The 23,937-nt window shown below is 39.6% G+C and overlaps 1 protein-coding gene across 4 annotated transcripts in view; it reads left to right on the top strand.

Moving 5' to 3' along the window:
- Positions 1–2,976: 2,976 nt before the first annotated feature.
- The window catches only part of LOC126284284 (armadillo repeat-containing protein 2), a 168,381-nt gene continuing 147,420 nt past the window's right edge, over positions 2,977–23,937 (top strand). The window contains exon 1 of one of the 4 annotated variants that reach the window (XM_049983110.1): positions 2,977–3,165. The gene's annotated coding sequence lies outside the window, so the exon portion shown is untranslated. Of the gene's footprint in view, positions 3,166–7,664; positions 7,864–23,937 lie in introns of those variants that run through there. The other 3 variants (XM_049983112.1, XM_049983111.1, XR_007551463.1) reach the window with 3 other exon arrangements.

Below are 23,937 nucleotides of genomic sequence, written 5' to 3'. Positions count from 1 at the left end.
CAGTATGATTGGGGAACTTACAAGTGAACTGGAGTTTTCTCTAAAGTTTTCGGTTACATCAGGAGATGGGTCCGGCGGGTGGCAGAAGGCTCCAGTTATTTTATGTCCACTCCTGATACTGAGTCTTGCCAAAACAATCTCTCATGCAGCTTCAGTTAATATCTGGATTATTTGAGTTTCCCGTCTATTGCGAAAGTACACCACCTTCATTTCCCATTAACCTATCCTTTCGGTATACACTTAAATTTTCCCCAAACCTATAGCTGCTGTCGGTTTCAGGTTTCAACCAGCTTTCTGTACCTAGTATTAAGTGAGATTCACTGCTTTTTAGGAGCACTTCGAACCCCAGAACTTTGTTGCGAAAGCTTCGGCAATTAACCACTAGAATTGTAATACTCTCATCAGCGGGAGGCGTTTCTTTCGATCTGACGCGTATACTACTGAGTTTCGTACAGCTGTCGTTTTCTTGATAGGATGGAGAGTCGCCTGCCTAATCTAAAAAACTTTTTAGCAAAGGGGAATACAGCTCATGTACTAAATGTGATCTGATGTCTATCATTCTTCACCTACGTCAAATACGTACCAGAACAAACCAACAATCAACATCCACAGTCATCTACGATTGCAAATCTATCAGTAAACTCATACTAATATCTGAATGCAACTGTTTATGGGGAAATGAATTGGAATGAACACACATACAGGCTGAATCATAGGTAAAATAGTTGGTAGACTTGGCGCGGGTGGGGGGGGGGGGGGGGTTCATTACTAAGATACTGAGAAAATATAATCAGTCTAAGAAGGAGACTGCACTCGTGTGACCCATCCCAGAATTGTGTTCAAATGTGTGGCACCCATACTAAATATGACTAACAGAAGATATTGAAAGTAAAAAAGGAGGACGGCACTAATGGACACAAGTTCGTGTGACCTACAGTACAGCGTAACATAAATGCTGAAAAACCTGAAACAGCTAACTCAAGGAGACAGACACTAAATATCCCGCGACAGGCAACTTGTGCAGTTTTAAGGAGCAATACTTCGCGATCTAAGAATATACGCTATGTGATCAAAAGTATCCGGACACCTGGCTGAAAACGACTTACAAGTTCGCCCCCCATCGGTAATGCTGGAATTCAATATGGTGTTGGCGCACCCTTAGCCTTGATGACAGATTCCACTCTCGCAGGCATGGGTTCAGTCAGGTGCTGGAAGGTTTCTTGGGTAATGGAAGCCCATTCTTCACGGAGTGTTACACTGAGGAAAAGTATCGATGTCAGTCGGTGAGGCCTGGTACGAAGTTGGCGTTTCAAAACACCCGAAGGTGTTCTATAGGATTCAGGTCAGGACTCTGTGCAGGCAGTCCATTACAAGGATGTTATTGTCTTGTAACCACTCCGCCACGAGCCGTGCACTATGAACAGGTGCTTGATCGTGTGGAAAGTTGCAATCGGCATCCCCGAATTGCTCTTCAACAGTGGAAAGCAAGAAGGTGCTTAAAACATCAATGTAGGCTTGTGCTCTGGTAGTGCCACACAAAACAACAAGGGGTGCAAGCCCCCTTCATGAAAAACACAACCACACCATAACACCACCGCCTCCGAATTTTGCCGTTGGCACGACATGTGCTGTGAGGTGACGTTCACCGGGCATTCGCCATACACATACCCTGCCATCAGATCGCCCCATTGTGTATCTTGATTCGTCACTCCACACAATGTTTTTCCACTGTTCAATCTTACAATGTTTACGCTCCTTACACGATGTGTATCTTGATTCGTCACTCCACACAATGTTTTTCCACTGTTCAATCTTACAATGTTTACGCTCCTTACACGAAGCGAGGCATCGTTTGGCATGTACCGGCGTGATGTGTGGCTTATGAGCAGCCGCTCGACCATGAAATCCAAGTTTTCTTACCTCCCGCCTAACTGTCATGGTACTTGCAATGGATCCTTATGCAATTTGGAACTGCTGTGTGATGGTCTGTATAGATGTGTGCCTATTACACATTACGATCATCTTCAACTGTCGGCGGTCTATGTCAGTCAACAGACGAGGTCGGCCGGTACGCTTTTGTACTTTACGTGTCCCTTTACGTTTCCGCTGCACTATCACATCGGTAACGGTGGACCTAGTGATGTTTAGGAGTGTGGAAATCTCGCGTACAGACGTATGACACAAATGACACCCTATCACCTGACACGTTCAAAGTCAGTGAGTTCCATGCTTTCTCACGATGTCTAATGTCTACTGACGTCACTGATATGGAGTACCTGGCATTAGGTGGCAGCACAATGCACCTAATATGAAAAACTATGTTTTGGGGGATGTCTGGATACATTTGATCACATAGTGTACTACAGCCTCGTAAGTAGGGAGCCTATCACTCTTGCAGGGAGTCTACAGCTCGTGGTTTAGCGCCGCTGCCTCTGGATCATGGGGTTCCACGTTCGATTCCCGACCGGATCGGGGATTTCCTGCGCTCGAGGACTGGGTGTTTGTGTTGTCATAGTCATTTCATCATCGTTCGGGAAAGTGGCGAGACTTAACTATGAAAAGAGTGGGACTTTGTACGAGCGCTGATCACCATGCAGTTCAGCACCCCACAAAGCAAATATAATTATCATCTTGCAGAGACAGCGAACCAAAAGCAGACTAATCACAGCACGCACAAAAGCATCCAAGCAATCATTCTTCCCCATTCGAGTATGGAGCAGAAGAAATTCTCTTAATGTGTGGTGTAATGGGGATTTCTCTCTGTCATACACTTCGTAGTGATTTGGTGAGTATAGATGCAGATGTAGATGCAAAATTACTCGCAACATCAACGTCTTCTCACTGGTGTTATCTGGAAAGGAGGGAGCATGGTAGGGGGAAGGGGATTGGGGGGGGGGGGGGGTTTCCGCGTTAAACAGTCAACGATTTCATTCATATCACTAGAATCTTTGTTGTTGACAAAGGTACTCTAACGAGAAAGTTCACCAAGGATATCCAACGGTATTGGTAGAAGTTCTCTGAAGTGGCTTTGTGTAGGAACATAAATTGTCATAAAGGCATTCATATTACGTCAGTTCGACTTTTGTGAAATAAAATAATTGTTTCTGATAGACAGGAATTTGCGTACTAACTCGGTGATGATATACATCTTTTTTTACGCAGAAGGTAAGATAAAAACTAGCTTGACATTTTTTTCATAATTTATAAAAGTTTATTAGCAGCTTCCGACAATGGTTCAGTGAGCGGGGGAATATTTAATTGCGACATGTATTACTTGGTTAAAGCAGCGATTAAAGATATTTTGCTACCTCAAAATATAGTGTGTTAAAAACTACAGTCTGTGTCTTTAATATTTAGATTTCTCTTTATTTTGAGATGTAAATTTATTTAACGTCAGCATAAACAAGCTGGGAATGCACTGATCACCGAAAATTAGTGTAGATAAATTAAAAATAGGAGTTTCAATGCAAAACAGTTAACTATCTCATTTGTTTCTGAATCAGCGCTAATGCAGTGTGAATGAAGGGCAGATTCTTTCGTCGTTTCTTGCCTCTCGTGGAATAAATGCGAGACTATAAAACTAGAGACCTAGTGGCCCGTTAAGTATATTACATGATATTTTTGGGAACATTTTAATTCTTTCAAAGGAAAAAGTGACAATCAGGGGAACGGTTGGCGCTACAACGTAAGTTTCTGAAAGACATTGAGAGACGTGAATTTGCCGCTGCTCTGGGTGGAGAGGTTTGCAGCGTAGACGTTATGTTATTGTTAAGCTATCAATCCGGGGATGTGCTACATATCTGATAGCTCCATCGTTGACGAAAAACCAATCAGGGCCAGTTTCAGGGTACACGGAGTCCACAGAATCGATTAACTGCTGGTCCATGGGTAACCAACCTGCAGGCCAACCTACTTTTTAATCTTTCTGATTTCCATTCCATATGTGAAGATAACGTCTGATAAAGTAACAGATGCTATGCACCCGACTTTTGAACTTTTATCTATCAACAAAAACAATATAAGATCCCAAACTATCTATTGCAATTGACTCTTATTAGCTTCACGCACATCGCTAAATAAATCACTGAATAATAACTCTCCTTCATGAAATCGAACTAAAAGTTTACCTTCTTACGTCGAGTATACACTGAAACTGACCACGTGAACAGCCGTGATCTTATTTTCACGAAATGTACCAGATTTTTACCACCTCTCGAATTACGTACTACCTGGAAAATTCACAGTTGTCCGCCGTTGTAAGAGCTACTCATACAGTCAGTCTCGAAATGGATTATAAATTTTTACAGCACACTTTGTAAAGTAAAAGGCATCATGTTATAAACGTGCAACGTTTAGACACATGAAAAGAACAAAATGTTATGACTCACTCCGCGCCGCAGAGCTAAATATCGGGAAGCAGGTTTTGGGAGAGTCCGATCTACTGGGCACTCGCTAGTGGTTGAAGCGGAAACCTAAGCCACATTGACCGAGAGAGAGTGAACACCGCCGTTACTGAATCGATTAAACATAACAGCATCTGCAAAAACTTCACATAATTGCATTTAAACATGGTAGAGAAATATTTTGAAGTCACTGTGTCTGAAATCATAATTCGTAAAAGAAACATAAAACAGATTCACAAAAACAGCACAAGTGAGGTAGATCATAGCTAACCTTGTCCGACCATTTCACTATGCAGCCTACCTCATTTGGTGCAAGGTGTACCCGAGGTAGGTAGTAGGGTACATCAACAACTATATCATAGGTGAGCCTACTTAGCTGGGTGGTTAGCCGGCACGGTAGCTCAGCGTGTTCGGTCAGAGAGCTGGTTGGCCTCTGCAATAAAAACAAAAACTGAGTACAAGGATCAACAAACGAACTTTAACGGATGTCATGTGACGTCCGCGAAGATCAAACACAACGATCAACAACCAACAAAATGTAAGATAAAAAAAGGTAGTACGTGCTTGCCTCCCATGCAGTAGGCCCGGGTTCGATTCCCGGCTGGGTTGGGAATTTAGTCCCTGCTCGTGGACTGGGTGTTACGTTGTCCTCATTATCATTTCATCCTCATCACCGGCATGCAAGTCGCCCAATCAGACGTCAACTGAAATAAGACTAGCGCTTGGCGGCTGAACTTCCGCGAATGGGGCCTCCCGGTCAGCAATGCCATATGATCACTTCATTTCAGGCGAAGTATGCTAACCAAATGGCAGTTATAAGAGTCGAGGGACATGAAAGGGAAGCAGCAGTTGGGAAGGGAGTGAGACAGGGTTGTAGTCTCTCCCCGATGTTATTCAATCTGTATATTGAGCAAGCAGTAAAGGAAACAAAAGAAAAGTTTGGAGTAGGTATTAAAATCCATGGAGAAGAAATAAAAACTTTGAGGTTCGCCGATGACATCGTAATTCTGTCAGAGACAGCAAAGGACTTGGAAGAGCAGTTGAACGGAATGGATAGTGTCTTGAAAGGAGGATATAGGATGAACATCAACAAGACCAAAACGAGGATAATGGAATGTAGTCGAATTAAGTCGGGTGATGCTGAGGGAATTGAGACACTTAAAGCAGTAAAGGAGTTTTGCTATTTGGGGAGCAAAATAACTGATGATGGTCGAAGTAGAGAGGATATAAAATGTAGACTGGCAATGGCAAGGAAAGCGTTTCTGAAGAAGAGAAATTTGTTAACATCGAGTCCAGATTTAAGTGTCAGGAAGTCATTTCTGAAAGTATTTGTGTGGAGTGTAGCCATGTATGGAAGTGAAACATGGACGATAAATAGTTTGGACAAGAAGAGAATAGAAGCTTTCGAAATGTGGTGCTACAGAAGAATGCTGAAGATTAGAGGGGTAGATCACATAACTAATGAGGAAGTATTGAATAGGATTGGGGAGAAGAGAAGTTTGTGGCACAACTTGACCAGAAGAAGGGACCGGTTGGTAGGACATGTTCTGAGGCATCAAGGGCTCACATATTTAGCATTGGAGGGCAGCGTGGAGGGTAAAAATCGTACAGGGAGACCAAGAGATGAATACACTAAGCAGATTCAGAAGGATGTAGATTGCAGTAGGTACTGGGAGATGAAGAAACTTGCACAGGATAGGGTTGCATGGAGAGCTGCATCAAACCAGTCTCAGGACTGAAGACCACAACAACAACAACATGCTAATAGTCTTTAAGTAGCAAGCGTGACGCAAGTTCATAATACAGCACAGAAGACCATAGTGCAAAAACGTGTAAATAAAACTCTTCTGCCAATCTATAATATATAAAATGTGGTTCAATGAAATAGAATTACTCGAAACTACTCTTCAAATTTTTAAAAATGCAAGCAATTTTTATTTTAATTATCTATTAGTTCCAATGTTTCAAAAATACTGCAGAACCGCGCTCACATAATCTTAAACAGCTAACGGTGAATATGCATGGACGCTAACAGCGAGAGAATATGCATGCAAAGTGTTTAACAAGTAGTGTTACAAATTTCGTATAAGAGTACGTCCGAAAATTAATAGATATGTGCCGTTGATGATCTACAGGTTACAGCCTCCATTTTATTTATAGATAAGGCAATATTCATAACAGAAGACATAGCAAATTATCACAATATTTATGTGTGGGCAGATGCACATCCTGTAGCAACCATTGACGTGAACGATGTCGTTGTGTATAACCGATTTCTGCGCTTGCAGAAAGACGACTGTTGTTTATGCACGACGGGGCGGCACCCCATGAGCCATGTTTTTCTGAAAGAGTCGTGAGGCACTGCGAAGGAGAACGTAATGACATGTCAGGCTATGCGGCAACCACATAGAGCACTATTATAGTGCCTGCTTCTACGGAACAGACAAATGAGACTGAGAGGACAGATTGGCCCCTATCTCAACGGGTGTTGATATCCAGACATACCGTTACAGTAACTTTTTCTCTAATTCTGACCCATATTACTTCCTGTAGGACTATATGACACTTCTTTTTAAACATCCTTCGTGGTTAAACCGCTTACAATGAGACCAATTCTTGCAAAATGTCTCGAATGTGTGAGATTACTACGAGATTGGTAGAATCTTGTTATTTCCTTGTAAGGTTTGTATCACTGGTCTGTTCGCTAACAACAGAAAAGTCAGTTTTCTCTATTATTTGATCGCTTCAGTAAACCACGTCATACACGATGATGAGATTTCTGCCTTCATCGTGTCACGCCAACTGATAATTAGACATCGTCCAAAAAGATGTGCGTCGTCAGAAATGCGGCTACAAATTCGATCCATGGCTCGTACGGGGAGTAGGAAGAACTTCAAACCATACAAATACCACTCACAAAACAAACTACACCCAGATGCGACGCGCATGGCAGAAAGGCATCATACGTTTGTTTCATCTGTCGTTTTATCATGAGGGTAAAGCAATCCGTAGAATAAAATTGCAGCAACACTGGCATAGATAACAGCCGAAAAGGACTCTCAAAATGCACAGAATTATCAACTAACATTTCAGGAGGCGATATCAGAAGAAAACATTAAACACTATTTCAAGGCGTTATTTTTCCTGTGTAAATACCAGCAAGTGCAATTAAAACACCGTGAGGAACACAGCTTATTTTAGGAATATTGATTACACTCCCCTTCTCCTCCTCCTTCCCAGCAGTAATAGTGGGGGTACAGAAATCAATAGCTAGTGGAAGCGTCGTGCGACGCAGCGAAATGCAACGTGTTCATGGAATAGCTCTAGCAGCGACCACAGCCATGAGTAGGGCGCTATGTTATTCAGTCCTGTGTCTGAGAAAGCAAGTTTTCTGGTGTAGAAGTCATGTGAACTTATTTGTGTAAGACCCAGCCTTATAAAGCAACGGATATCTTCCATTGTAAGTAGGTTTTGCCGTAGTAATATAAGTTCTTCTATCAGGCCTGTGTAGAATAAATTTTTCTTTGCTGTAGACTCGCGCGACCTACGCTAAAATCTTTCGGGCGTTTACATTGTGGTGCTCGTTGTCGGCATTCTTCAGTACAATAGTTCCAAGTCTGTGCTTCCCGAAAGCGTGCTAAGTACGTGATAGGATTGCAGCACGCATTTCACTGTACTTTTTCTCAGTTCAGTGGTGGAACGCTGCAGGACACAATAAAGTGTCACGACTAGATCGAAAATATTGGTGAAGGTTTTACCGCAAATGACATACTCTGGGCTTTAGAACATTTCATTTTGCTAGGTAACAGTTGCCAGTGCTAGCAGCTACGTACATTTTATTTGTGTTAGTTGTTCAGTCACAACTTATTATCCAGTTTCTGGTATTTTGCTTTCACGAATCAGTAAAATATTATTTTGTAGATGTCATTCAATAACTGTTTAAACAGTGTTAACACTTTGACTCTTAGTTTTCCTGGGAGTTAATTTTTTTAATCAAAATACCGTACCTTTCGGCACTAGACACTTTGGGTCACGTTCCTTTTACATTGCTATGGGCTTCTAATGGGTCGCTTTGTAACGGTTTTTCATTATGACTCTTGTCAGTTACGTACGCTATACGCAGGTAACTGTTACGTTGGCTTAACAATCACAAATTGAGTTCAAATTTACGAGAGCCGTATCCTTCGACAAAACAGAGCCTTTCGTTAATTTAATTGAACTTACCGATACCAATAATATGAGACCGACAAAATTTCAGAGATTGTTTAACAATATTGGCAGAGCGTTAATGAAAAGTATCGGAGTATAACCATCCAGAATAAGTATTTTTCGTCCTCTAAATCCAGTAGAATGTGAAGTCATGCTTGATTTCATCTTAAGTGATCTGGCGTCGTTAGTTTTGTCGCCATCAAAATTATGCTTAGAAAAACAGTCAAAATTAAAACGGACTGGGATTTCGGTACACAGTTTCGTGAAAGTCGGGGAGGTAACAAAACGTGTTTTGAACAAGGATGAGAATCAGAATTGAATAATTACAAGATGATAACGCGTCTGAAATTCATACTACGTTTGACTGATGTAATATTCTGCAAAACGCAGTAGATTTGTGGCAGGACTGTGGCAATCGTTTTCTCATAATAGGCCTACACGAAACTGACAGTTACACATGCTGCTGTACCATAACCCAGTCTTCATTCATAGCCTCTGTAGTTCCTACATTCCATCACATTCTAGGCCTATTGGGCCTACACTTTTTTCCACCCTCCTGAAAGACATCGTGATTACACTTTGTGAGCTACTGGTATTCTGTTACCATATGTACATACCGTAATGACTGTACGATTCTCTTTGTTTACTTTCTATCCACTACAACAAAGTTGAATCTATTTCTATTATTTTAGTGATGTTTTCATTGTTTACTATGTCTGTTATTGAGGTTTATGCAACACCTTAAGCATTTCCATTGCATGGAGCCTTTCTTTCAGTTTGTCGGTTAGCGACCACACTTTTGCCCCAAGTGACACAATGCTGTTCACAAAACGCTTGCACAGTCGCTTCTTTCTTTTTTAACTTTTAAGATACCATGATTCCATGATATTGGATGCAGCCACTTCATTATGGCCTTTGCGTTCCTAATTTTATTCCATAATGTGATGCTTGTATGAAGTAGGCCTAGACGTTCACATGCAGTATGACTTATAAACTAATACACAAGTCATACTTTGTGTGAACGTATAGGCCTACTGTGTTTTTTTCCCTCCACCATACTTTACTCCTCACAGCATATCACTTATTTTCTAAACATATTACTTACATCTTCTTCTTCTTCTTCTTCTTCAGCTCCAATCGGTCGATTGTCCACGAACAGTAGACTCTATGTATAGCTTACTCTTATGACCCATATTTTGACGTTTCCTCCTCCAGTTTTTAAAGATTTCATCAATACATATTTTGAACAACATTAGAGAGATGCAAAATCCTTAACATACAATCCCTTGTTAACAGTAAACTCTTCTGTCAAACAGTTATCTATTTTGACTCTACTTCTGTTGTCCTTACTATAATGTTTCACTGCATTATTATAAACTGAGGATACTTTTTTGTCTTGCACTGAGTACCATTAGGGTCATTCCATGTCAAATCAACCAATTGTACTACATGATTTCAACCATGACCTCTCAGATTTGGATGATTTTTTTTCAGGTAATGTATCCACTAACACTAGTTTAAATTTGAGATTTCACATTTTTCTGACCTTTGGGTTTTGAGTTTCAAGGGTTTAAAAGTCTAAAAAAACCTCTGTTTTTGATCAATTGATGATAGTATTAAAATGCTGCAGCTCAAAAACTATACAACGTAGAGAGCTCAAACTTGCACCATTGATATCCTCTAAAAATTCCTTTCAATTTGATATGTAACATGACTATGCCACCTAAATCTGAAAATTTTAAACTATTAAAAAAAAAAACAGTTTTTTGAAATTTCCAAAATATGTACCCTTGGATTTATTTATAAAATTATATGTGTTGTCCAGTCTAACTGACTTCATGCATGCAAAATTTCAAGATGGGATCTCAATGGGTTCTTGTATAATATTTTACTACTGCAATACACACTAGTCAGGTGAAAAGCAGACTATTTCTAGGCTATGAATACTAAGGTAGGCCTATGTAATTCTAACAAACTTAAATTATTATGTTAGCCTTTTTATGCAACATTGCCCTCTTATTGTTTGTTAATTCATTAAATGACATAGTGTTTTTTTTTAATTTAATGTTCATGATTCTTTTAACTATGCATCAGAAGGAAGTGAACACACTTTAATTGGTAGTATACATGCTGCAAGTTAAAATTTTGAATAAAGCCACTCACCTTCATCCTTAGTTGTAAATGGCAGAGGTTATCTTTTTCTTGGTTTTCCAGTGTTATTTGTAATCATTTACAACAAGTTCCTTATATTAGAAATTGGCATATAAGTAATTTCACTTGGGAAAAAGATTAACTTGTTGATATCTGCATGGATAGAACTGTATTTCTAATACCAGCTGGTATTTACTAAGTTAATACACATGGTATTTATACAACTTAGTGTTAACTGAGAGTAGGTGTAACATAATTTAAACATGCTTCTTTTATGATCTTTTAAGATATTTTCCAAAGCAAGAGAAGACAACTTCATTTCTTTAGCACTTCAAGTATAGGTTCTTCCCGTAGCTGTTGTTGGATTCGCTGTTTGTAAAAGAGTATTTCCTAAGACATCTAACATATCTCTTGATTGTGGATAGTAAAAAGACTGGGCTGGACCCTTTGAGTGTAAAAAATTTATTTGTTACATGTCATTGTATTTTTCTTCAATGCATCCTAGCCACGAAGAGTCGTCATATGCTACTGTCACAAAACCAGCAGTAATATTTTCCATATGTGACGGTTTTATTTGGTACAGTGTTGTCACATATTCAAGAGACTCATCTAGACTAAAATGATAAGGCTTGACAGTAATTTAACAGTCTGTGCAGGGTTTATATGAGTGAAACTTTTGTGTTCCCTCAATCGCTTTTAAGTCACTAAACTGAGGAAGTAAGTATTCTTTGGTCAGTTCATAGTCCTCTGTTGTGCAATATTCAAAGTCAATGTTTTTTATGTTGTCCATGGCAAATACATAAAGTGATTTGGGTGTTAAATTTGTTGGTCATATGGCCTTTGTAAGCTGGTTTTAGCAGCTAGCTGCTTAACAATTCCACCAAGGCCATCGCATGCACTCTTTCCATGGAATTTTGCAAAGAACTCCCACTCTGTCTCATTTTCAAAATCATTTTTATGTAAACACAAATTAAGGAAGTTTTTCTTATTTTTGTATTGTGCAGTGCTGCCATCAGAAAAGTAAATAATCTTCCTAAGTGCAAAAAGCAAGGTTTGCTTTATGATTTCTAGCAGTTTTTCCTGAAATACATAGAAAGCGCTGCATTATGTTTCAGGCAATCTGATATGAAGACATGTTGCAGATGTTTTAGTTTTCCCTCCCATTTATAATATATGATGAAAGGAAGCATTGTAGCTTCCCCATTACATCAAAGTGGCCATAAGTGGGGTATTGGCCAAAACTAGAGCCTTGACCACATATGAAAAACTCACATTTTTTTATAATAAAAAGTGAATGTCGTACAAAATCATAAGATTCTTAAGTTATTATTTTTTATATATTTTATTCTCGCATTAAAATATCATTTAATGAATTAACAAACAATAACAGGGTAATGTTGCATATAAATGCTAACACTTTTTAATTTAATTTTTTTTAAAAATTACATAGACCTACCTCAGTATTAATAGTGTAGAAATAGTCTGCTTTTCATCTCACTAGTGCATATTGTAGTAGTAAAATATTATTTTATACAAGAACCCACTGAGATCCCATCTTGAAATTTTGCATGCATGTAGTCAGTTAGACTGCACAACACATACATTTTTATTAAAAAATCCGAGGGTACATATTTTGGAAATTTAAAAAAAATGTTTTTGTAGTAGTTTAACATTTTCATATATACGTACCATAGTCATGTCACATATAAAATTGAAGGGAATTTATAGAGGAAAACAATGGTGCACGTTTGAGCTCTCTAGGTTGTATAGTTTTTGAGCTATAGCATTTTAGAACAATCATCAATTGATCAAAAACGGAGTTTTTTTTATTTTTAAACCCTTGGAACTCAAAAACCAAAGGTCAGAAAAATTTGAAATTTTAAATTTAAACTAGTGTTAGTGGGTACATTACCTGAAAAAAAAATTCATCCAAATCTGAGATATCAAGGTTCCAACTGTTTTGGAGCACTGTGATAAACCATCTTCAGATCAATAAATATAATATACATTTCCCATCTATTTTTATTTTTTGTGCTAGTTATTTTAGGCAGAATTTGTTGTTAGCATGATCTTCCTCCTTCCCATTTTGTTCTTTCAGATATTTCTGCTATTGTGTTTTACAATTTGTCCATTGGAAGGCCAGAACATCTTTACTGTTGAAAAAACATTAGCCACCTAAGTGACATACAAAAATTCTTGAAGATGTATGCATTCAGAGAATTTTAAAGCTTCAAGAGAAGGCCATCAGATGCAAAACAAAACAAATACCATGGGAATTCTGAAATAACATATTCAAAGAATTTAAAATGTTAACTGCACCAAGTTTCTGTATATATGAGACAATATTTCCTTTATGATAAATTGTACAGCACCTCTAAATAGAGGTTTTCATGACAACAACAAAACAACTAGAGAAAATTATCATATATAAAGCAAAATGTTGAAAATGACAGATAGGAACACCACAAATGCAAGAATTTTATTTTATAATAGACTGTCACTTAGTGTAAATGAACTGAGCACCTACAAAAGAAAACTGAAGGATTATCTCGTCTCTGGATGTTGGTATAAAGCGAAACAGCACTTGCAGACAAATCCATTGGACAAATGTAAAGTTGTAAGTGTAGTAAAACAATTCCTTTTCCTTTGGAAACAAATTTACTAAAAGATGGAAAGGAAAACAAACTCCAGTGCTTGAAATACAGAAGAGAACTTATACACTAAGTGTATTTTGGGCAGATATGATTTAATGAGTTTTCATTATGTATAATTGTTTAAATTTTCTGCAGTATTGATAAACATACATGATCTAAACAGCTGGTTTATATAAATGTAAAACTTGTTTTAGTATTTTCAGCAATATGTCATAAATGAACAACTTGGCTTTGTTACTTTCCTTGTGTATCCAGTATTGTTGAGTGAATTAATGCAGGGTGTTAGCATATATCATCACAGTGTATTACTACTAATGCTCTGTTAATGTAATGCAGTACAAAAATATTGTTGTTGTATATCAATGAAGATTTCGATGAAATATTACACTAAATTCATCATTGTGAAATATGATCTATGGACGAAAAAATAAACTGTAACTATAACTATTATTTTGTAGAAACTAAAAAAATGTGTAACTATCTACATCTACATCTACATCCATACTCCGCAAGCCACCTGACGGTGTGTGGCGGAGGGTACCCTGAGTACCTCTATCGGTTCTCCCTTCTATTCCAGTCTCGTATTGTACGTGGAAAGAAGGATTGTCGGTATGCTTCTGTGTGGGCTCTAATCTCTCTGATTTTATCCTCATGGTCTCTTCGCGAGATATACGTAGGAGGGAGCAATAAACTGCTTGACTCTTCGGTGAAGGTATGTTCTCGAAACTTTAACAAAAGCCCGTACCGAGCTACTGAGCGTCTCTCCTGCAGAGTCTTCCTCTGGAGTTTATCTATCATCTCCGTAACGCTTTCGCAATTACTAAATGATCCTGTAACGAAGCGCGCTGCTCTCCGTTAGATCTTCTCTATCTCTTCTATCAACCCTACCTGGTGCGGATCCCACACTGCTGAGCAGTATTCAAGCATTGGGCGAACAAGCGTACTGTAACCTACTTCCTTTGTTGTCGGATTGCATTTCCTTAGGATTCTTCCAATGAATCTCAGTCTGGCATCTGCTTTACCGACGATCATCTTTATATGATCATTCCATTTTAAATCACTCCTAATGAGTACTCCCAGATAATTTATGGAATTAACTGCTTCCAGTTGTTGACCTGCTATTTTGTAGCTAAATGATAAGAGACCTATCTTTCTATGTATTCGCATCACATTACACTTGTCTACATTGAGATTCAATTGCCATTCCGTGCACCATGCGTCAATTTGCTGCAGATCCTCCTGCATTTCAGTACAATTTTCCATTGTTGCAACCTCTCGATACACCACAGCATCATCTGCAAAAAGCCTCAGTGAACTTCCGATGTCATCCACCAGGTCATTTATGTATACTGTGAATAGCAACGGTCCTATGACACTCCCCTGCGGCACACCTGAAATCACTCTTACTTCGGAAGACTTCTCTCCATTGAGAATGACATGCTGCGTTCTGTTATCTAGGAACTCCTCAATCCAATCACACAATTGATCTGATAGTCCGTATGCTCTTACTTTGTTCATTAAACGACTGTGGGGAACTGTGTCAAACGCCTTGCGGAAGTCAAGAAACACGGCATCTACCTGTGAACCCGTGTCTAAGGCCCTCTGAGTCTCGTGGACGAATAGCGCGAGCTGGGTTTCACACGACCGTCTTTTTCGCAACCCATGCTGATTCCTACAGAGTAGATTTCTGTCTCCAGGAAAGTCATTATACTCGAACATAATACGTGTTCCAAAACTCTACAACTGATCGACGTTAGAGATATAGGTCTACAGTTCTGCACATCTGTTCACGTCCCTTCTTGAAAACGGGGATGACCTGTGCCCTTTTCCAATCCTTTGGAACGCTTCGCTCTTCTAGAGACCTACGGTACACCGCTGCAAGAAAGGGGGCAAGTTCCTTCGCGTACTCTGTGTAAAATCGAACTGGTATTCCATCAGGACCAGCGGCCTTTCCTCTTTTGAGCGATTTTAATTGTTTCTCTATCCCTCTGTCGTCTACTTCGATATCTACCATTTTGTCAACTGTGCGACAATCTAGAGAAGGAAGCACAGTGCAGTCTTCCTCTGTGAAACAGCTTTGGAAGAAGACATTTAGTAATTCGGCCTTTAGTCTGTCATCCTCTGCTTCAGTACCATTTTGGTCACAGAGTGTCTGGACATTTTGCTTTGATCCACCTACCACTTTGACATAGGACCAAAATTTCTTAGGATTTTCTGCCAAGTCAGTACATAGAACTTTACTTTCGAATTCATTGAAAGCCTCTCGCATAGCCCTCCTCACACTGCATTTCGCTTCGCGTAATTTTTGTTTGTCTGCAAGGCTTTGGCTATGTTTATGTTTGCTGTGAAGTTCCCTTTGCTTCCGCAGCAGTTTTCTAACTCGGTTGTTGTACCACGGTGGCTCTTTTCCATCTCTTACAATCTTGCTTGGCACATACTCATCTAACGCATATTGTACCATGGTTTTGAACTTTGTCCACTGATCCTCAACACTGTCTGTACTTGAGACAAAACTTTTGTGTTGAGCCACCAAGTACTCTGAAATCTGCTTTTTGTCACTTTTGCTAAACAGAAAAATCTTCCTACCTTTTTTAATATTTCTATTTACGGCTGAAATCATCGATGCAGTAACCGCTTTATGATCGCTGATTCCCTGTTCTGCATTAACTGATTCAAATAGTTTGGGTCTGTTTGTCACCAGAAGGTCTAATATGTTATCGCCACGAGTCAGTTTTCTGTTTAACTGCTCAAGGTAGTTTTCAGATAAAGCACTTAAAAATATTTCACTGGATTCTTTGTCCCTGCCACCCGTTATGAACGTTTGAGTCTCCCAGTCTATATCCAGCAAATTAAAATCTCCACCCAGAACTATAACATGGTGGGGAAATCTACTCGAAATATTTTCCAAATTATTCTTCAGGTGCTGAGCCACAACAGCTGCTGAGCCCGGGGGCCTATAGAGACATCCAATTACGTCTGAGCCTGCTTTAACTGTGACCTTCACCCAAATCATTTCACAATTGGAATCTCCGTCAATTTCCTTCGATACTATTGCACTTCTTATCGCTATAAACACGCCTCCCCCTTCACTGTCCAGCCTATCTCTGCGGTATACATTCCAATCCGAGTTTAGGATTTCATTACTGTTTACGTCTGGTTTCAGCCAACTTTCTGTTCCTAGTACTATGTGGGCGTTGTGACCGTTTATTAATGAGAGCAGTTCTGGGACCTTTCTATAGACGCTCCTGCAGTTTACTATAAGCACATTAATATTGTTATTCCTTGTTGCATTTTGCCTACTCCTGCCTTGCCGCGTCTCAGGAGGCGTCTTGTCGGGCCTAGGGAGGGAATTCTCTAACCTAAAAAAACCCCATGTGCACTCCACACCTACTCCGCTACCCTCGTAGCCGCTTCCGGCGTGTAGTGCACGCCTGACCTATTCAGGGGGACCCTACATTTCTCCACCCGATAGTGGAGGTCGAGAAATTTGCACCCCAGCTCTCCGCAGAATCGTCTGAGCCTCTGGTTAAAGCCTTCCACTCGGCTCCAAACCAGAGGACCGCAATCGGTTCTGGGAACGATACTACAAATAGTTAGCTCTGCTTCCACCCCGCGAGCGAGGCTTTCCGCCTTCACCAACTCCGCCAACCGCCTGTACGAACTGAGGATGACCTCTGAACCCAGACGGCAGGAGTCATTGGTGCCGACATGAGCAACAATTTGCAGTCGGGTGCACCCAGTGCTCTCTATCGCCGCCGGTAGGGCCTCCTCCACATCTCGGATGAGACCCCCCGGCAAGCAGACAGAGTGAACACTGGCCTTCTTCCCCGACCTTTCCGCTATTTCTCTAAGGGGCTCCATCACCCGCCTAACGTTGGAGCTCCCAATAACTAATAAACCCCTCCCCCCATGTGCCTGCTCGGACCTTGCTGAAGGAGCAGCCACATGTGCACTCACAGGCAGAGCGGGCGATGCCACACGGCCAGCCTCCACATTGACCCTCCGCCTCGTGCGCCGCGAACGCTGCTGAACCCGCCACTCCCCTTGGGGAGAGGGTGGCCCAACCGCGCCCGGTACCCGCGAAGATGTCTCGACAGCAGGGACAGTGGGTGAAGCATGTAACACCTGGGGTGTACCTTGCGACGCACCAGACTCCCCACTGCTGCTACACTCCGAGGCAGCAGCCTGAAGACGGCTGACCGCGGCCATCAACACGCTCAGCTGTTCGCGAAGAGTGGCCAGCTCCTCCTGCGTCCGTACACAGCAGCCACACATCCTATCCATCCTAAGAAATCAATTTACTATAGAGTGTTAATAAACTTTTAAATAGACTGCTAATTCACTAAAGGTGGTTGATTATTGACTAAACTGTGATTGCTAACCACTTCTTGTAGAAAACAAGGAAAATAGCACTACCTGTCTCTGGACTGTATTCAAAACAAACACTAGCACTATGGCTGACTAAAGGGACTCTCTGACTGTATTCAAAACAAACACGAGATCTATGGAACACTTAATAGCACTCGACTATTAAAGCTTCCTATATCACATTAATACAAAAGGCTTTCTATAAAAACAATCTAGGATTAAATGTACACTACTGAAATTGAAAATTTATTAACCAAGTGATCAGTTTCATTTGTGGCACAATCATCATAAGACCAATACCTTGTGATGACGGCTGGGAATAGCGGTAAGGAGCAGCTCACTATTTAGCGAAAATAAGCACATTAAGCAGGGTGTATTTTATGATAAACCCATTGAGCAGTATTTATTGTCTCCAGCCATCATCATGGAGAGTGAATGGTACCACGATCAAAACCATCACTTGATTAATGAATTTTAAATTTTAACAACTTACATGTAATCCTAGACTCTTTTTATTTAATAACTTTTATTCTGATTTTCTATCACTGTTTCCTGTTAGTAGTGTTCCAAAAGACAGTGTTATGTTAGTTGAGCAGACTGTTATTGGAATGGGGTCACAACTATAAGTGTATTCATCATCATCAACCACTTAACATCAACTGATTTTTCTATGCATTACAGTGTCCATATGTAGCCTATTCATCAATGATTCTCTTGCATGTTTTCTAATGTCATCAACCCATCTCTCATCTCACTTTAGTTATGGATTCTCCTGGAATGCAGCAAGAAACATCCTTCGTCTGTCTAATCAGCTTTTGCATAATTTTCTGTTCTGTACGGTACTTGCATATTGTTTAGGCTTGTTATGGTTGGTTTTCAACTTCTTGTTTTTTATTTATAATTTTTTGCATGCAGTTTTGAGATTAATGACTTTTGATAATGTCATACTTAGATGTACAATGGTTTTATAGTACTAAATTGTATATGTTAATGATAATCATAATTACTTAGGCTTAAGAATGGTGTTGCAGTAGTGTAGGAAAATGGTACATAGTGTGCAAAATAATGATGGATCACATATGCTGTCCATTCATATCAATGTGACCACCTGTCAAAAACCTGAATGACCATCATTTCCAGTGTGGACCACTGTGAGACATACAGGAGGAGAGTACTAAGAGTGATGTGGAGTCATGCCAATTCCAGTGCTATTGCCAGCTGTGCCAGGTTTCTTGGTCGAGGGTCCGTGGTGCAAACATCACAATTGAGATGATCCCACAGATTGTTGATTTGGTTCAAATCAGGAAAGTTTGGTGCCCAGGGGAGTAAAGTAAATTCATCTGCTGCTCTTCAAACCGTGCATATATACTGTAAGCAGTAGCATGTTGCATTGTCCTTCTGATGGATGCGATTGGGCCAAGGAAAACCAGACTGCATTTAGGGGTGAACACATACATACCTGTGTTGATCCAAGTGCCTTCCAGAATGACGTGATCATCGAAAGGATGCCACAAATACATTCTCCAGAGAATAATGCATGCAGAGTGTTTGCTTTCAGATGTTTTGTGCCATAAGTGGCAATGACCATCTTTCTGATGGAGCATACAACATGATATATCTGAAAAGAATAGTTGTTTCCACTCACTTGATGTCCAGTTACAGTATTGATGTACAAATCCTGGCCGTCATCACTGATGAACACGAGTCAACATGGGTACCAGGTACTGCTGTGGCAACCCTTATGCAGCAGTGTACCCTGTGATTGTTGTGGAGACAGTGTTGGTTGCCCCTTGGTTCATCTGGGTCATCAGTTGATCAACAGTTGCACATCTCTTCAGCCATACATACCTCCATAGCCATCATTGATCCCTGTCATCTGTGCTCCATGGTTGCCTCGATGTTGGTTTTGGATAGTCCCATTTTTCCATCCACAGTACACTTTAACCACGGCAGCACACGAACAGTTTACAAACTTAACTATTTCAGAAATGTTCCACCTTAGACCCAAAAGCCAATTATCATACCCTTTTGAACATCAGGCATATTGCATTGTTTCTGCATTACCACAGCAGTTACACTGTTTTCCACATTCAGCTGACACACTTAATATATCTTCCAGTGCTAGTGCTGCCATCTGCTGTCTGTGAGTGGTTTTGCACATTGACATCAAATATAAGCAGTCGTCATGTTATTGTGACTGGATCGTGTATACACTCCTAAAACATGTATTCCTTCTTTTTTCCTAGTTTAAAGCTTTGGAAGTTTTCTGCAGGACTTCTGAGAATAGTTACAATGGCATGGAGTCTCTCTGCCCAATCCCTCTTTCAGTTATAAATTTCTCACTATACTTATGAAGTTTGATGTAAGCTGTAGCTTCAACTTGTACTTTCTTGTGTATAGTCAGATACGAGGCATGAGCCGTGCTTGGGTAGCTCAGTTGGTAGAGCACTTGCCCGCGAAAGGCAAAGGTCCCCAGTTCGAGTCTCAGACCAGCACACAGTTTTAATCTGCCAAGATGTTTCATATCAGTGCACACTCGCTGCAGTGTGAAATTCTCCTTCAGGTTCAATCAACATTTTTAGAACAGATTTTGTGTACAAAATAAGTCAATATTTTCCTTAAAAACTGTGAATTCTGTACAAAGTAGTAATTCATACACATTGCTCTGCAACATTTTCCTTAAAAACTGTGAATTCTGCACAAAGTAGTACTTCATAATCATTGCTCTACAATTTCTCATTATTCTATAATTATGATTCAGTGTGTTATATCGATTTCCAAATCCAGCTTAGTCCTTTGTCTAATTAAATTCTAATGATTTTTCTGTCTAGTGAATATCTCATATAGTGACTGACAGGAGACTGATAGGTCTTTTATAATGATTGAGAAAACTTTGTCTTGACCACTATTTCTTTTGTTAATGATTACCAGTTTCAACTATGGGGATAACCAGGGATACTGAACATACAAAGAAGGGCAGCATGACTGGTTGGTCACTGGTTTGTTTGATCTATGGGAGAGTCCCAAGAGATTATGAAGAAACTGAAATGGGAAACACTTGCAAACTATAATGAGAAAGCCTCCTTACAAAGTTTGTAGATCCACCTTTAAGTGATGACATTATAAATATATTATAACCCCCTATGTATTGTTCCTGTATGGACCATAAGAACAAGATTAGATCAATTACAGAACACACAGAGCCATTTAAACATTCATTCTGCCTGTGTTCCATACTTGAATGGAATTGTAAGAAGCCGCAGCAGCTGGTACAATGGAAAATACTCTTTGCCATGCACTTCACAGTAGTTTGCAGAGTATAGACATACAGACTGCACGCTTAAGCTTGGCCCTCTCCAACTGATGAACATGGGTTGACTTCATGTCGCTCCGGATTGTTTACTCTCATTGCCAACCTTACTTACATGACAGTATTGTACACCATAGCAATGAATCTAGTGTTGATTCATGTGTGATGTTGTTGGTAGTGATTAACAATATTATGTACAAAAATAAGCGAAGACTCATTTTCAACTTTCAGGTCACTTCTGAGACACATTAATCCATTCTGTGTGCATTCCTTCAGTAAGCAATAAGCCATCTGCTCTGAGGGAAAGAGGATGGGGCTTGTCCCAACAGCCAATGTGCTACAAGCTAATCGCAAGCTTCTACTCCCTGTGTGCTCTGCTCAGGTGCCAAGATTGTGTGATCTGTAGATGTAGATCTGACTAGCAGACCATCTTTAGATGTATTACTGCAAGTTGCAGTAATATATTGAACATGATATTGCTGAACTGAAGCTTGCAACATCAAATCTGAAGATGATCTACTAGTCAAATCAAACCAATAATCATTAATAAAGAAAATAGTGATCCAGATGGGGTTTTTTCCCATTCATCACAACTGAGATCACTGTTTCTGAGACATGGCATCAGTTATGATAGGCCAGCACTTGCCCAATGTGCCTTGTATTCGGAATGAGAAAAATTACAGCATTTTTCCACTTTTGCAGTACCACTTCTACTGAAACACCATCATCTCCAGGATCTTTTCCTTTCTTCATAACTTGAATGGTTGTATACACCCAATATGGCATTACTTCCAGAATGTAATAATCATTTTCATTATTAATTATCATACATTTGTGTTTCATCTTTTGAACTACACCTACATTTAAAGAAATGTATAAATCTATGAATAGTTTTCATTCTGTCATTATCTACTGTGCCATTGCCATTTTATTGATGAAATGTGACGTCTGCCTAATAAAAAGTCTCTGAACAGTTTTCTTCATATTTGTATTGTTTTCATTTGTTTCTCTTACTAAGTTTTCACTGAATCTTCTTGCACCATTTTCAAGACATCTCAGATTACTTGAAACTCCTTTCCTTCTCTTTAATAGCTGCCATGTTTCATTGAGATTTTCTTTTACTTTTGGTTTCTTTGTTGCTGCTCTTCCTGAATAAGTACATTTCTTAAACAATCACCCTTTTAATCTATGTCTCTATTTCCAACGATTTTGAACTTATTGCCACATTTATTCTTGTATGTCTTGTAATCTACCTCTCCCTCCTTTGTTGTCACTACTATCGTCAATTGTAAAGTCATTTCAGAAAATTAGAGAGGAGTAAGATTTACAATAAACTGTTTACTTATCTTTTTTCTCGTAGTTACCTCCAGTTCTTCATGTCTGGGGGTCTGAGTCTTGAAGCTGAAATTTTTACATATTAGGTTCTCATGTTCCATTTGATGTAAATAAATTTGAAGATTTTTTTTCTTATGTTTATTTGCATCACATTTTACTATTTCACATTGCCTTTTGAATTTACCCATTAACAAAGCCGAAATTACATTGTTATTCCAAAATACAAAAACACGTCTGATTACATCAGAGGCATGATCACTGCTACCTCCTTACTCTGTGGTAATAACAACATTCCAAATGGTCCACAAACCTTCCCAACAACTGAACTTCTATTAATTTATAAATGAACCCAGAAACAAACGCAACAAACAATACTAGATTGCGCAATCAACAAAAGAAATTTTAAGCTTTCCAAACAGCTAGTAATTAAAAAAAAAAATTAACTGTACATACAGAGCCGGCGCACATTGATTGTAACAACAAAAATAAAGTAATTCAATTTCATAATTTTTAGCTTGAAATACAACACATTGTGTGTCTATGATAATACGAAATTCCTGAGGTAAACAGTTGAGATAATACTGACCTGTTCAGAATTCAAAAATTAGTTCTGGCATCAACTACTTGTGTTGAGAGAAAGCAATGCTAGAGGATAGCATCACTTTAGAGCAACCCCCTCACAAAATTTGGAAACAATATGTTTACAATATTGTGTGACCTACAATAACGTTTCCCAAACGGTGTACAGAATGATGCCAAAAGATGGAATATAGATGCATAGAAGTATATGATACTTAATATATTACCAATGTAAATTACAAATTGCAAGTCACACACTCAAAATCATCAAAAGAGAAGGAAAAAAAATTCAGATCCTAAATCTACGAGTCAGCGTGACTCGAAAAAATCACAACAACGGGTACAGACCAGAGGAATATAGTTAGTCATGAGTAGGAATATTACACAAAATCAATCAGCCATATAAACTGGAGTATGTGGAGACCAATTTTATGAACAGACTGAAGGAGTGGTGATGGGTAGTCCCTTATCTCCGATAGTGGCAAACCTGTTTATGGAGAGATTCAAGGATGAGGCACTTACAACCATGGCCTACAAGCCGACCTGTTTCTTTAAGTACATTGATGACACATTCGTCATCTAGCCACATGGTCGGGAAAAGAGGCATGAGTTTCTTGACCATCTGAACTCGAGACACCCCAGGATTAAGTTTACAATGGAATTAGAAAATAATGGTCAACTTCCTTTTCTGGATGTCCTGGTGAGAAGGAAACAGATGGCACATTAGGCCACAGTGTGTATAGAAAACCTACACACACTGACTTATACCTACAGGCTGACAGCTGCCACCATCCGGCACAGAAGAATCGGGTGCTGAAAACACTTGTTCACCGAGCCAAAACACTGTCCAACTTAGACAGCTTGGCAGCAGAGTTAGAGCACCTACAGCAAGTGTGCGCAGACAATGGATACTCTACAAGGGACATCA

This window comes from Schistocerca gregaria, chromosome 8 (genome assembly GCF_023897955.1).
Source record: "Schistocerca gregaria isolate iqSchGreg1 chromosome 8, iqSchGreg1.2, whole genome shotgun sequence".
In the NCBI taxonomy this organism is placed as follows: domain Eukaryota; kingdom Metazoa; phylum Arthropoda; class Insecta; order Orthoptera; family Acrididae; genus Schistocerca; species Schistocerca gregaria.
Note: the sequence above shows the minus strand (reverse complement) of the source record. Positions and strands in the feature narration are given on the sequence as shown.